This window comes from Triturus cristatus, chromosome 1_2 (assembly GCF_964204655.1).
Source record: "Triturus cristatus chromosome 1_2, aTriCri1.1, whole genome shotgun sequence".
NCBI classification, from domain to species: Eukaryota; Metazoa; Chordata; class Amphibia; order Caudata; family Salamandridae; genus Triturus; species Triturus cristatus.
In genome coordinates this window covers 348,997,119-349,010,359 of record NC_140580.1, presented here as the reverse complement: position 1 = coordinate 349,010,359, position 13,241 = coordinate 348,997,119, and positions in this window count along the sequence as shown.

The following is a 13,241-nucleotide window of genomic DNA, read 5'->3' as shown; positions in this document are numbered from 1 at the left end:
AATGAAAGGACACCACACAGATATATATTCAAAATATATATGTATTTATTTACTTTAAAGTATCCCCTATACTCTTTATGAGCACAGAAGCACATTCGTTAAAACAAGGCAGTGTTTAAATATACAAAAGTTGCACAATTATGGATGGGCCAGGTGGCCAGCTAAACCATATACTAAAATAGTGGTATAAGAACCACCAATGGAAAGGAAAGGAGGCCTAGGGCCTTGGGAATCGCTGGGATGACAAGGAGCTAACTGTAGTTAGTGACCAGGAGGCCCACAGGATGCGTGTGCAGTGTGAAAAGTTACACGCGTGCACCTATTGATTTCAATGGGTGCGTACAAGTTACAAAGTTAAAGAAAAAGGAACCTTCCGGATGGACTAGAACCTAGCAACTTGAAACCTAGACACTAGAGATGTTTCTCTACACAGGAACACCAGCGTGCCAGCGTTACCTCACCCACAGGAAGCGGGTGCATAGGTGTCAAAGTTCATCGGGTTTCGTCGTGCAGGTCTATGGAGCCTGAAGATGAAGATGCTGCAGGCGGCCAGGCAGGAAGAGTTCGGGTGGATCCAAGGGTGGATCTGAAGAGTAGACAACCTGTAAGCAGAGGGGACAGTGTTCAAAGTCACTAGCCAGTGACCGGCGTGGAACCAGGAAGGAACCAGGCGATGTCGGGTGTCAACAGGTGAAGAAGGGAAACTTGTCTCCGCAGCCACGTGGAAGTGAAGGGATCGACGACAACCAGGAGTCACTCACGAGCTGTCCCATGAAGGCTCTAGCAGATGGCGGTGTCGGCTTCTTGATCGGAGCAAACAGGCCTTGGCTAATGCAAGCCACGCAGGAATCGATGCAAGCTTGGTGCTCTAACCAGCAAGGTCAGAGGGGCTGCTCCTTTTCACAGGAGCAAGGGCCAGTCTGGAGCAACCAGACCAGTGGTGTTGTTTGTAGATTTCGGCGCCAAGATGGCCACTAGCCAACGGGCCAGTAACCGGGATGACGTGTCGAGTGGCAAAAAGCAAAAGAGCCCCATGCAGATCTCGTGGATGCTGGAGGACTGATCATTGGTGCAAATGCTGCTCGGTGTTGGGGCTTCTCAGGGCCCAAAGCACAGCATTGAGGGTGCCTCAGGTGCTGCGCGGTCAGCTTCTCGTGGACGTTTCAAGATGGCCGGTCCCACATCTCTCGGTGCCTCCACGGGTCTCTTCTTTGCAGGGACTGTGGATCTGGCTCAGAGATGTCTGGGAGTCTGGGTCTTGTTGGGCTCTGGGCTCGGTCTCAGGCGGGAGGCGGCGGCAAAGCAGTCGTTGAGTTGCTGGATGGTGCCTGTATTCACAGGGTGGTCACTCCTTGGCCACAAGGGAGATTCTCTTCAGTCTTCTGTGCAGCAGAACGTCGAAGTCCAGTAGTTCTTCTTATTTAAGTCGAGTTTCAGGATGATCTAAAGTCTTGGGACACAGCTCCTACTCTTATTCCAAATCTAGGGGCCGGATTACCTGCTAGGTCCCTCCTCTGGGTGGGACCAGGAAGGAGGGTGGTTACACCCCCTTTCCTTTGTCCAGTTTCGCGCCAGGACTGGGGCTGGAGAGCCCCAGCTCCGGTTTGAACTGGCATATGCACAGGGACACCTTGTGTGCCCCAGGCATGTCTCAATCTATTCAGCCCTCCCTAACCCACTACACAAAATCCTGTCTGGGGTGGTGCAAGCACCTCCCCTGACAGGAAACCCCTTGTCCACACCTCCAAGCTGGAAGGACTCCCAGCAGCAGGAGGGCAGACTTGTGTTTGTGGTGGCAGCATCCATTTTGTGATGCTGAGGCTCTGTTTAACTTTACCCGGGTTTCAGGTCGGGTACATGTCGTGTCCCTCTAGAAGGGTGGAATGCTACCCCCGTCGCCAGAACTGGCGAGGGGGTAGCATTCCAAATCGTATGACACCTTACTCGACATGTTTTGATAAAGCCAAACCAAAGTTAGCATTTGACCGCGAGGTACCTAATGCACTTAAGAGTATATGGTATGGCAATATCATGAAACAGCTAAAGGACGTTGTTCCGAAAGCTGCAGACAGGCTCAGCTCATGCCAGAGCACCATCTCACATGAAACCAAGCACTCTGCCTCCAGGATTGTTAAGGCCTGCCATAGGAGTGGCTGATAGGTTACCATGTGCCCATATATGTTAGATATAGATATACTATATCTAAGTAAGAGGTGATTACACCAACTTACCCCAGCTGAGTGACCAGCCAGTTGTTTCAAATAGTGAGGCCAGGCCAGGGGTGGCACAATACATGCTGCAGCCCCTGGTAGGCCTTGGATACACCTATGCCCTGGGTACCTGGGGTACACTGTTACAGGGGCCAATAAGGTGAACCAGTTCCAATTGGTAATGCACCTAGTGTGCATTGGCATTAGGTTAGGGAGAGAGCAGCAGGGCTGTGGGTCTGATTAGCAGGCCCACAGCCACACTAAGTCATAAAACCAGTGAAGCAAAAGCAAAAATTTGGGGTGACCATAGGATAGCAGACCCTACTCTCCTACAGGAATTACAAGTTATAAGATGCACGAACAAAACGCCAGGGCAGCCTTCAGTGGGCCCAAGTGAAATGGACCCACGGTGAGCCCTTCAACTTCCCCAAAGCTTCCATGGATGCGAGGCGGTTTTACTACCTGCCAATTACTGGATATACGTTGTATCCCACTGCGCTCTTTCCTCCTTCACCCTCCCAGTTCGATCACTCGCCTTGCATATCACAAATAGTCATAAACGATGTGTTCACTGGCAATTCGATATAACTTAGAGGGTCTCCCTTAAAACTGTTAATTGTGCGTGCAACGTGGCAAAAATATTTAAATTAATGCGGAATTCTGAAGTGCAGAATTCTTGAATGGTGTCTCGCTCGGCACAATTTCGAGATGGCCACTTCACCACACCAGGACTCACTGGTTGTATGAACACCAAACCCGGTTTTACCACCTGGGAAAATCATTTTGTTCAAAGGACTGCATTGAGGCCTAGGCCTATATTCTGGACCTAGATCAACCTTCAGCCAAGGCACCTTCCTTTTCTCTCCATTGACCTCCCCATTCCCTTTGTCGCACCTAGGAGGCCTCTCGCCCCTTTACCACCTGCTGAGAGCACATGGTAAGTGTGTGCATGAAATCCCATGGGATTGGGAATTCCATGCTGAATACCACCAGACAAATCCAGTCTCCACAAATATTTCCCCTTCCATAGGGATAAACTCTTAATAGCAGTAAATATGTACTGAGGTACTGGTCGGACAATGTACTTCCGGTCACCTGGAATCCAGGCACATATGTACATCTAACTATTAATTAGGCTATAGTACCAGGGTTAGACAGCCCATGCTCACATTATAATCGAAAGTAATAAAGGACTGTGTTTGTCTCCTCAGTTTATTGTATTGTATTAGTATTTATATAGCACTTACTATCCCTGATGAGATGCGGCCTTTAACAAGGGAGCAGAACTTTAATGCCCGGTAGAGTCTGCTATGGAGGGCTCTACGGCTATTAGAACATTCCACCCCTGGAGGACAGAATGTCCCAATTTGTATAACAAAGGCCACATGGAGCCTGAGGGAGTTGAGATCCCCTGGGGCCCCATGAGGCCTTTGTTCACAGCTACAGCTGTGAAAAAAACATTGGAATATTGGAGCTCGGAACTTCCACCAGCCATAGAAGCCCGAGCACTCCCTTATTTTCAATGGAGCTCCCAACATTTCAATGTTGTAATATAATATTACAACTGCCTATAAATACTGGTTGTTAAAGGCCTGAATCTGAGTTATTAGCTTGAGACACTAGCAAGGGCCTACAACATGCTGTAATGCGAGAGAGGGCAGGTAACAAACAGTATAATCCAGGGAAGTAGGGATATAATGCTATTTGAACATTCCACCCACTGGGGGTAGTATGTTCTAAATGAAAAAGGGAAAAATGGAGAAAAAGAATGACAAGCTTTAGAAGGATTGAGCTGAATGCCTGTACTAGCCATTATTACCTCAGAGCCTACATTGTCTTCAATGGATCTCTCAACATTTCAATGTTCTAATTTACCTTTATAGCATTAATGACTACTAATGGTCCCAAACCCAAGTTATCATCCCAAGTTGCATGATGTGAGGTACTGTAACGAGTATAATGCCTTTTATAATTGTTATATCCCTAGGCATTAGGACTGTAAAGCTATAACAATATTAAACCCACTCAGTGAAATTTTCTAAATTAAGTCAGTAGAACCAGAAAGGCAAACAATGAAATGTCGGAACAGTAGGTCTGCATTTGCCATTATTGGACCTAAAGCAATCTATTATCTTCAATATAGCTCTCAACATTCTAATGTTCTAATAGTCTTAAACATTGTCACCAAGCAAGTGATTTTTAATACATTGAATGTCATTGGCATGAGCATAATAAGTAGGTTAGGGGTTAGTATTATTAACAAATAAAGTCAAGCTCTGTATGTTTTTGTTTATTTGTACATAAGATATGTGAGAGGCTTTGGGTTGGGATTTAAAGGATTTAAGAAGAAGTGCTTGAAAACTTAGGTCATGTGTTCAGAACAAGGGCCAGTTTATAGGTAAGTGGGTTATGCATAGCAATCTAGATATAAAATGCGGTGAACAACCTTTACAACGCAACTATTACAACGCACTACACTTACAACGAAATGTTTACAACTCAACATCCACTACAACGCATTCCATTACATCGCATGACACTACAACGCATGTTTAAAAACTACCTTTACAACGCATTCCATTACATCGCATACTACCTTTACAACGCATACCATTACAACGCAATCCAACACTTACCCTACTGTTGCACCCCCTGGAGTTAGAATAGTAATTTTTACCCCTATACTATCCAATACTTACCTTAAATACAATTAAATATTATGCGTTGTAATGGTATGCGTTGTAAAGGTAGTATGCGATGTAATGGAATGCGTTGTAAAGGTAGTTTTTAAACATGCGTTGTAGTGTCATGCTATGTAATGGAATGCGTTGTAGTGGATGTTGCGTTGTAAAAAATGCGTTGTAAGTGCATGCGTTGTAAAAGTGTGCGTTGTAACGACATACATCCATAAAATGCAGATCTATAGGACTATTGTGAACTGAGTGTGCCCCAAAAGGGGTTACATTCTACATTATATCAGGAACTAAATGAGTGGATTCTAAAAAGGCCTTGTCTTCCGAACTGGAGGGCAAAGACCTTATAAGGAGCAGATCTTAGATCAGGCTTCATTCACCGATGTGTATTTATGACGACTATGACTATGTGTGCTGCCTATGTATATATGTGTGTGTACACATGAGTGCTTGTTGGTCTGTATATGGGTGTAGATATTGCTCTGTCGATGCGTATTATAGGTAGGGCACTTAACGCAGGAAATCGGTCTTTCTACTGTAGACCGCTTCACAACCCTTGTCAGGGTGAACCCTTAAAAGTCACCAAATTAACCTGAGCTCAACCCTCTGGTAGCATTGGCACAAAGCAGACAGGTTTAACATAGGGCAATGTGTAAAGTATTTATGCAGTGCCAAAACAGTAATAAAGTCAAAAGGCAAAATAATAAAACTCCAAAATGGCATTAGAAAAATTGAGTAACAGGTAATAAACCAGGTGACACCAAATGAAAAAAAATCCAATAACGGAAACGGATATATGTTTTTTACGAAGTTACATGTAGAAATAGCTCCAAAAAGTCCCAGTGAAAGTCAATGGTCACTCTAGACTGGAGCCTAGGCACAATCTAAGGCTGACCGCGATGGAGTGTAGGTTGACTACACCAACCAGGTTTGTCCTGGTGAAATATTTACCTTTTGACTTAGCCTTTTAAGCCCCAATACACAAAATCAGTACCCTTCTAAAGCCCCCATGACCTCAGGGTGTCAGGCTCACCTGAGGTCTCTGCGGGGGCAGGAAGCAGGAAACAGATGACAATTCCCAACTTCCCTCCACCACCAGTCAGCCCAACAAGGTCAAAGCAGAACAAGTGAATGGGGGGAAGAGGGGAGACAAGGGAATGAGAAAACAAGGCAGGTCCAGCGCACCTCCAGCACCTCTAGAGCCCCACTGAGATCCAAATGAAGTCCTGCAATCAAAAGGTTACGTTAGCAGACAGCCAGCTTAATAGGCAGAATAACAACGACTAAACAAATGTCCCAGATTCTACCTGTACTTCTCCCCTCTTCCTCTGTTGTCCAAACAAAAGGTAACAACAACTTAAACGACCAGTGTGATGATCCTAAACATAAAGAAACAATAACGTTACATATACACATACCATGTGCTATAAGCAATTATAGGGCATGTATCTACTCTTCTTACCCTCTCAAAGCAAGAGTCGACATGAACTGTTATGTGGCAGCAAATCCCCCTTTGGTTGTTAATAGCACAACCAATTATGTTCACTCGTGCGCCAATGTGTAGGTTGTTCTCGTCACAACCCTATGAAATACCTATTTGCGGCTTTTTGCTAAGGCATATTCGTTTCTTATCGTTAGAAACATATAAAACATTACAACAGAGATTGATAGGCTCAGCAGAAATGGAGGTGCAGTTTGTGTGTAGCGGTGAGAATATATAAGAAGAGGCAGATGCCACAACGCCTTTGCAACAAGCCCCTATTCGCCCACCACGGGAGCCTGGGATGCAATCAAATCGAAGGGCTGCTGAAGTGAGCTCCAAAGCGGCCCGCTGAGGGAGCTCCAAATGGAGGGACCAACCCTCTCTACTGAGCGCAAGCGCGTTACCGCCTTGATGAGGAGAAATTCCCTCGAAGGACCAAACCCAAGGTGTTCCTAGGGGCTTCAATTCAGATGGCTCTCCTCTACGAGGCAAAACAGGAGGACCGGAATCCTACGCGACGCTTCTCCACCGACTCGCAAGTCCCGGAAGCAGAAAGGGAAGACCCCGGAAGTAACGTGTGTACGCAACCACTAGAACGCGAAGCGTCAAACGTTCTGACGTGATGTGATTTATACTGGGGAATGCGGAAATTCAGATGCTGCCGCGATTCCCACTCGAGCACAGGTATGACACAGGGGAGGCATTCAGAGACTCATAGGGTGTCAGCCAGAGGTCAAAAGCGGGGTCCAGTTGCCACCAACCAGCTAGGTAGTTCTGGGTAAAGGCCTCTTGCAGCTTGATGTCCCCCTGTAGATATACATAATCTGACCTGATGTCTCCCTGGAGATCCCTTCTTTCCCCAGTGTACAAGAGGTAGCAGGTCCAATCCTTCAGGGCTACTTTCAGATCACAGATACCAGGTCTAGTCCCGTTTTGAACCTCAGCAGATCCATAAAGGGTTCTGAGGTGGGTGCTGGTAGGTGCCATCTTTATGCCTGGCACTACCTAGTGGGTGGGAATTACTCCTGGGCATGCCCTAAACAATGATGGAAAGGTTTTTGAGTGCAAACCTATCCACATTTGGCATTTACAAGATAGGGAAAGTCTTCGTTGATATCAACTTGTGCTACAAGGGCAGATGGTATGTGTGGAAATGTGCCATAGTAATCCTGGTGTCCTTCCACATCTAAAACAAAAATCCATTTGAGGCAACCACTGTACCCACAACAAACTCATAGACAAAAGTCTGATAGGACAAAGCAGAGTCCTTCAGTAACCAGACAGTTGATCCACAAGAATTGTCTTGCCATCCTGCTCTATCCACTTTCAAGTGGGCACTAAGTTTTATATACAGGACTGTCAAGAAGGATTTTATACACAAGCAAGATTTTACACTGTAATGTCAAAAAGGATGCCAACAGCCTTGACCCTACATATTCTGTGGCATTCAGAGAAGACATCTTTGCCCATTTAGGCCAGCCTATTGTTTGCTCCTGGGAGGCATTTCTCACCTATCCAGACCTATTCAAGGCTAATTATTGGTTCGAAGAAGCTGGAGAGGCAATGCTAATCAGCCTCCTGAAACGTCTGGCAGTGAAAAGAGAACTTTTTAAAAGTTACTTTCCCTTAATATTTATTAAAAATCTAACTTCACCCATTAACTTGATTAATAATAACTCTTCCAAGCAGTTGTTTACTTGTTTTCTAGCTAGTCCCTTTCTTGAATTACAGTGCTAGTATTTTAATCTGTACCCTGGTTTTGTACCTTGAACTGCAAGGCCAGCCATAGTGACAATAGATTTTGGGTGCTAGTCACTATAAGGTCATGTTAACATTAGATATTTGTATGTCCTACTTTTAGATTCCATGCACCCTTTTTGTGAACGACAAGGTCTATATAGGGGTAACTTTTTAATATTTTAAAGGGGGTTTTTGACATAACAAAAAGGTTTATTTTGACAGGTCATATTGCAGTTTTTACACTGCCACAGTCAAGCTACAATGGCAAGCGTGCAGCCATGTTTGCACTGCCACTATAGTGGATGGAACAAAAGGTGCTGCTATCCACTACTGACATATAAATTTCATGGCCCGGATAAACTTTGTACCATGTACCTGGTTAGAAGGGGTAAAGTGCACAGAGCTCTAAAGCCAGCAAACATATAGGGGGTCATTAATTAGTATAGTGGGCGGATCGCCACCGCCTGTATGGTGGTGGCGATCCGCCCGCTAAAAAGCACCACCCGCTGCCAATTTCCCCCCCACCACATTACCATGACGGGGGGGGACCCCGGCAGACGGGAAGACCGTCTGCCGGTTTTCCGCCGGTAGGCAATCCGCCCAATTGCCTACCGGGCGGAAAAGCAGTTTATATGGTGGCGGCGTCTGGTAGACACCGCCATCCATATTACTATGCAGGCGGGGACCTGCCTTTCCGTGGCAGCGTTGCCACCACGGAAAGGCAGGCGGTGTTTGACATTGGGGGCCCGTAGCGGGCCCGCAGGGAATCTAGGGGGTGCACATGGGGGGTACCTATGGTACCCCCCTGCATTTCAATGTGCAACGTGGCAGGCACAGTGCGGTGCCTGTCACGTTGTGCATTGAAAGGCACAGGCTGACTTTGTGGCATTGCAGTGGGCGGTGCTCTCTGCACCGCCCGCCGCAATGTTGCAGATGCGCCAGTGTGGCGGGCGCATACTAATCGGGAGTGTGGGACCGCCACACCCTCAGCGGGCGGTCCTGTTTCCCGAGGGTATGGCGGGCGGACAAAGTCCGCCCGCCATACTAATGGGGCCCATAGTGTCCAGCTAAAGATGACAAACCCGGGGTGACCATGCAGAAAAGGTAAATTTCCTACAAGTACATGCTGTGCTCGCACCTTTAAATAATTACATGACTTCTTTAAACTATCTTATACATGCATCACCATATACAAAAAGTAGTCACTTGTTTCATTGTATTGGTCTGCAGCTGGCATTTTTTTTATTGCATTGGTTAGTGTCAATCCCATTGACCTATTAATGACCTATTCTCTTAATTCCCGATTAGCGACTGTCTCTTACAATGGATGCTATGTCTCTTGTTCTTTCGACCTCGGCACAGGGGCACTGCGCCCTGGTGTTCTCTGTTTAATTATTTGCCAGCGCCTTGCGACAGTACAAGTTCAGCTGTTTGGGATGAGCAGCTGATTGAAGCAGTGTACAAAGGTCAGCACATTGCCATGGAAACGGTGCTGCCTGCACATGTCAATGAAGGTTTTGCGGCTTCTGCTCTGGCCAGTGAACTGAAAAATAAACATCTGCCTTTGGCACAAGAGCACATAGCACTTTCATCAAAAGCCCGCCCTGTGAAAACCCATCACTCTCTAATCGCACTCCAACCTCGGAATCATGTCACCAACAACCACCACATTTACAATATGCAATTCTGGCACTATGCCTAAAAAGAATTCCAGGTGTAAAATGAAAGGTAAAAATTCCTATCTGCTCATGGATGAAGGAAACGTTCCTTTCTTAGGGTGAAAGCCCTCACCTCAGATGTCAGCAGGGCTCGAGTCGAGGGTAGACTTGGGTAGACGCCGTTTACCCTGCTGCAACGCTGGCCACCTTCAGCAGCGTGCCCTATTCCTTTCCTACTTCTCCAGGAATTCATAGATATATGTTAAACTCATCCCGGTGTAATTTTCTGACACCAGGACACTTTTTGCAGTGCCTGCACATTGTCTGTCTTTGTTCCTTGAGCAGCAACGTGCAGGTGGGGAAGGGACTTATCAATTTCCAGCTGCGCCCATATCAAAAAGAAAAGGTAAGGTAGTGGAGCAAGGAAACTTGAGGATGCCCCTGTGCAAATACATAAAGGGGCCCGCTCCGTACTCACTCAGGAGCTCTCAGGCCTCAGTACTGTGCTGAGGAAGCCACCACACTGTGGATGCTGCGGGGATCTTTGTTACACCACTGAAATAAGGGGCCATTACACCTCTTTTTGTTGAAGTATCCTGGCTGGGAGTTATTCTGAGTCTCACACCTAGATGCAATGGAGGGGAAACAAAGGCCCATGGCTTATCACTTTACAAGTACTTAAGAGAGAATTGCTTTAGACTTTGTTCAGTCCCTGTATATAAGAGCTATGCATACACTGTAATAATCAAAAGACACACAATTGATGGACGGAATGCAGAACAAATCAAAACATTCACCCCCAGTCAAGAGATCAGGGTTAAATCCATCATTCTTTTGTCACCATGCCACCCCAGTTTAGACCTGGCCATATGCAAATCAGTCTTGACCCTGTGCCTCATGGGAACAGTCCAGCCCGAAATGCCAAGCCAGGTCCTCCCTGGACCGGAAACAAGCATCCTAGGACCGGTTTCGGGGTTTCAATCTAAACTGGGGTGGCATGGTGAGCAAAAGAATGATGGATTTAACCCAGATCTCTTGACTGGGGGTGAATGTTTTGATTTGTTCTGCATTCCGTCCATCAATTGTGTGTCTTTTGATTATTACAGTGTATGCATAGCTCTTATATACAGGGACTGAACAAAGTCAAAAGCAATTCTCTCTTACTTTTATAGCTTTTTAGCACCACAGTAGTCCTAAAGCGCTGTGAAGACATAAAACAAAATAGTGGTATTTAAATTTTATTTGTATACCTGTGATATAAAGCGCTATGACATACTGCATTGGGATGAGTAGTGCTCATCCCAATGCATGGTGTCAGAGCGCTATACATCACATGTATAAATTATACATTGACAATAAATCATATTTGTGTACATTGATGTGAGAAAGTGGGTTTCTGTTGCAGTAAACACCCCCTTTCTTTTTTTTTTGTTGCCAGACTACTGATGCTCTATGGCTTGATGTGCTCTGGGGCCCTGCCAATCAGGACCCCAGGGCCTGTGTTCCTTCCCCAAAACAAAACCCAATTGACAGCTCTGGCCACAGGTAGGTCCCTGGTAAATGGTACCCCATGTACCCAGGGCACTGTGACCATAAAAGGCTCCTAAGGGCTGCAGCACCTATTGTGCCACCCTTAGAGGCCCTGAACCCTGACACACACACACACTGTCTTTGCAGGCTGAGTGTCTTGGTACAGAACCAAACAAAGAGTCGACATGGCACACATCCCAGTGTGCCATGCCCACAAACACACTGCCCTGGTATACCTCAGTCACCCCTCTAGCTGGGTGCACTATGCCAGTGGTGTGGGTACAGGTGCATGAGCCCTGAACCCCTACAGTACCCAGATCCATTCCTGGGCACTGTAAGTGCAGTGCTGCCATTAAGAGTATATGGTGCTGGGAGGTTGTCATTACGAACTCCACAGCACCATGATGGCTACACTGAAGACTGAGAAGTTTGGTATCAAACGTCTCAGCACATTTAACCCACACTGATGCCAGTGTGGGATTTAATGTAAAATGCACGACAGAGGGCATCTTAGAGTTGCCCCCTAAAACTAACCCACACCCAGTGTCCTGACTGAGAGGCTGCCTAGGCTGCCACCCAGCAGATAGGTTGCTGGCCCCCTAGGTAGAGAGCCATCCGCTCTCGTGGGCCTGCAACAATGCCCATCCTGGAGCGAGGTGCCAAGCCTCCTCCCCCAGGATGGGCAGGGGAAGCTTCAAAGGCATGCCGCCTTTGTGAGCCTCCCCAGACCACTTGCTGTACTCAGCAACTGGTCCCCACCGGTTCTGACCCCCACTCTGACAGGAAGACTGGCGGGAAAACCCAAGTGAGGAAAGGGGGTGTGCCAGTGTGTGCCAACCCCACCCCTCAGGTGGGGGAGGCGAGGTGAAGCACAACTCCGGGCACTCGCCGTCTTGATGATGAGGAGCCCTACCCAATCAGGACTAGGCTCCTGCCCCCCTCCCACTGGAGAGTGGCAGGATAGGGGGTGTACCCACCCCAGGGAAGGGACCCATTGGTCCCTGACCTTTCCCTACCTGTAACGCCCCTAAATTTAGTGTTTAGGGGCACCTTGAACCTTCCCTCCTCAGATCCTGATTTTGAAACAAGAAGAAGAACAAGAAGAAAGAAGACCTGCCGTGCAGCTGCTAGCAAGAGGACAACACCAACTGACTTGGCCCCAGCCCTACAGGTCTGTCGACCCTCGCACCTGCTCCTGCTGAATCCCGGTGTCTCCTTTGGTCAGCAACCTTGAAAACCCCGGAGGACCTGACTGCCTTGCTCATCTAAAGACTGGGACTCCCACGAGAACTGGTTCTGCTCAAACAGCAACAACCCCTGGTGCCAGCCAAAAACCGTGAATTCAGCACGCTCTGCACCCGCCGAGCCTGACCTGTGCCTGAGTGAACAAAGACCATGAGGACGTCCCCCCGGCGACCGTGACCAAGAATCCAGCACCCAAAGACCCTTCTCGACGCTCCTGACGACGCCTGCAGCCTCACAACCAGGGACCCCTCCAACCGCGACCAGCAAAGGGTAAGATTTCCCGACCCCCTGTGCTCAACTCCTGGGTGCCTACCTAACCTACAGCTTCCCAACTTACCTCTCGAAGTGGTGGTCACACCTGAAGAATCTCCGTCCCCGAGCTTGCAGCCTTTGTTCATCTTGCAGCTTCTCCATTGAAATACATTGAGCGCCCGACGGCTCAGAAGCACCCTGCACCCAGCCGCCCGAGTGCCCCTGGAAGTGCAACATCTATCCTATCTTACTTCCCCACTTGCCCTGTGTAAGTGACCAGGAGCTCAGCTCCCACAGCCGCGTGACCTGCCTGCTAGCAGCCACCAACCAAAGGACCCCTGCCCGCCATAGGCTAACATTGGGCCTAACTCTCTCTGCACCCAGCTGCCCCTGTGCTGCTGAGGGTGTAACAACTGTACCTACCTGACCC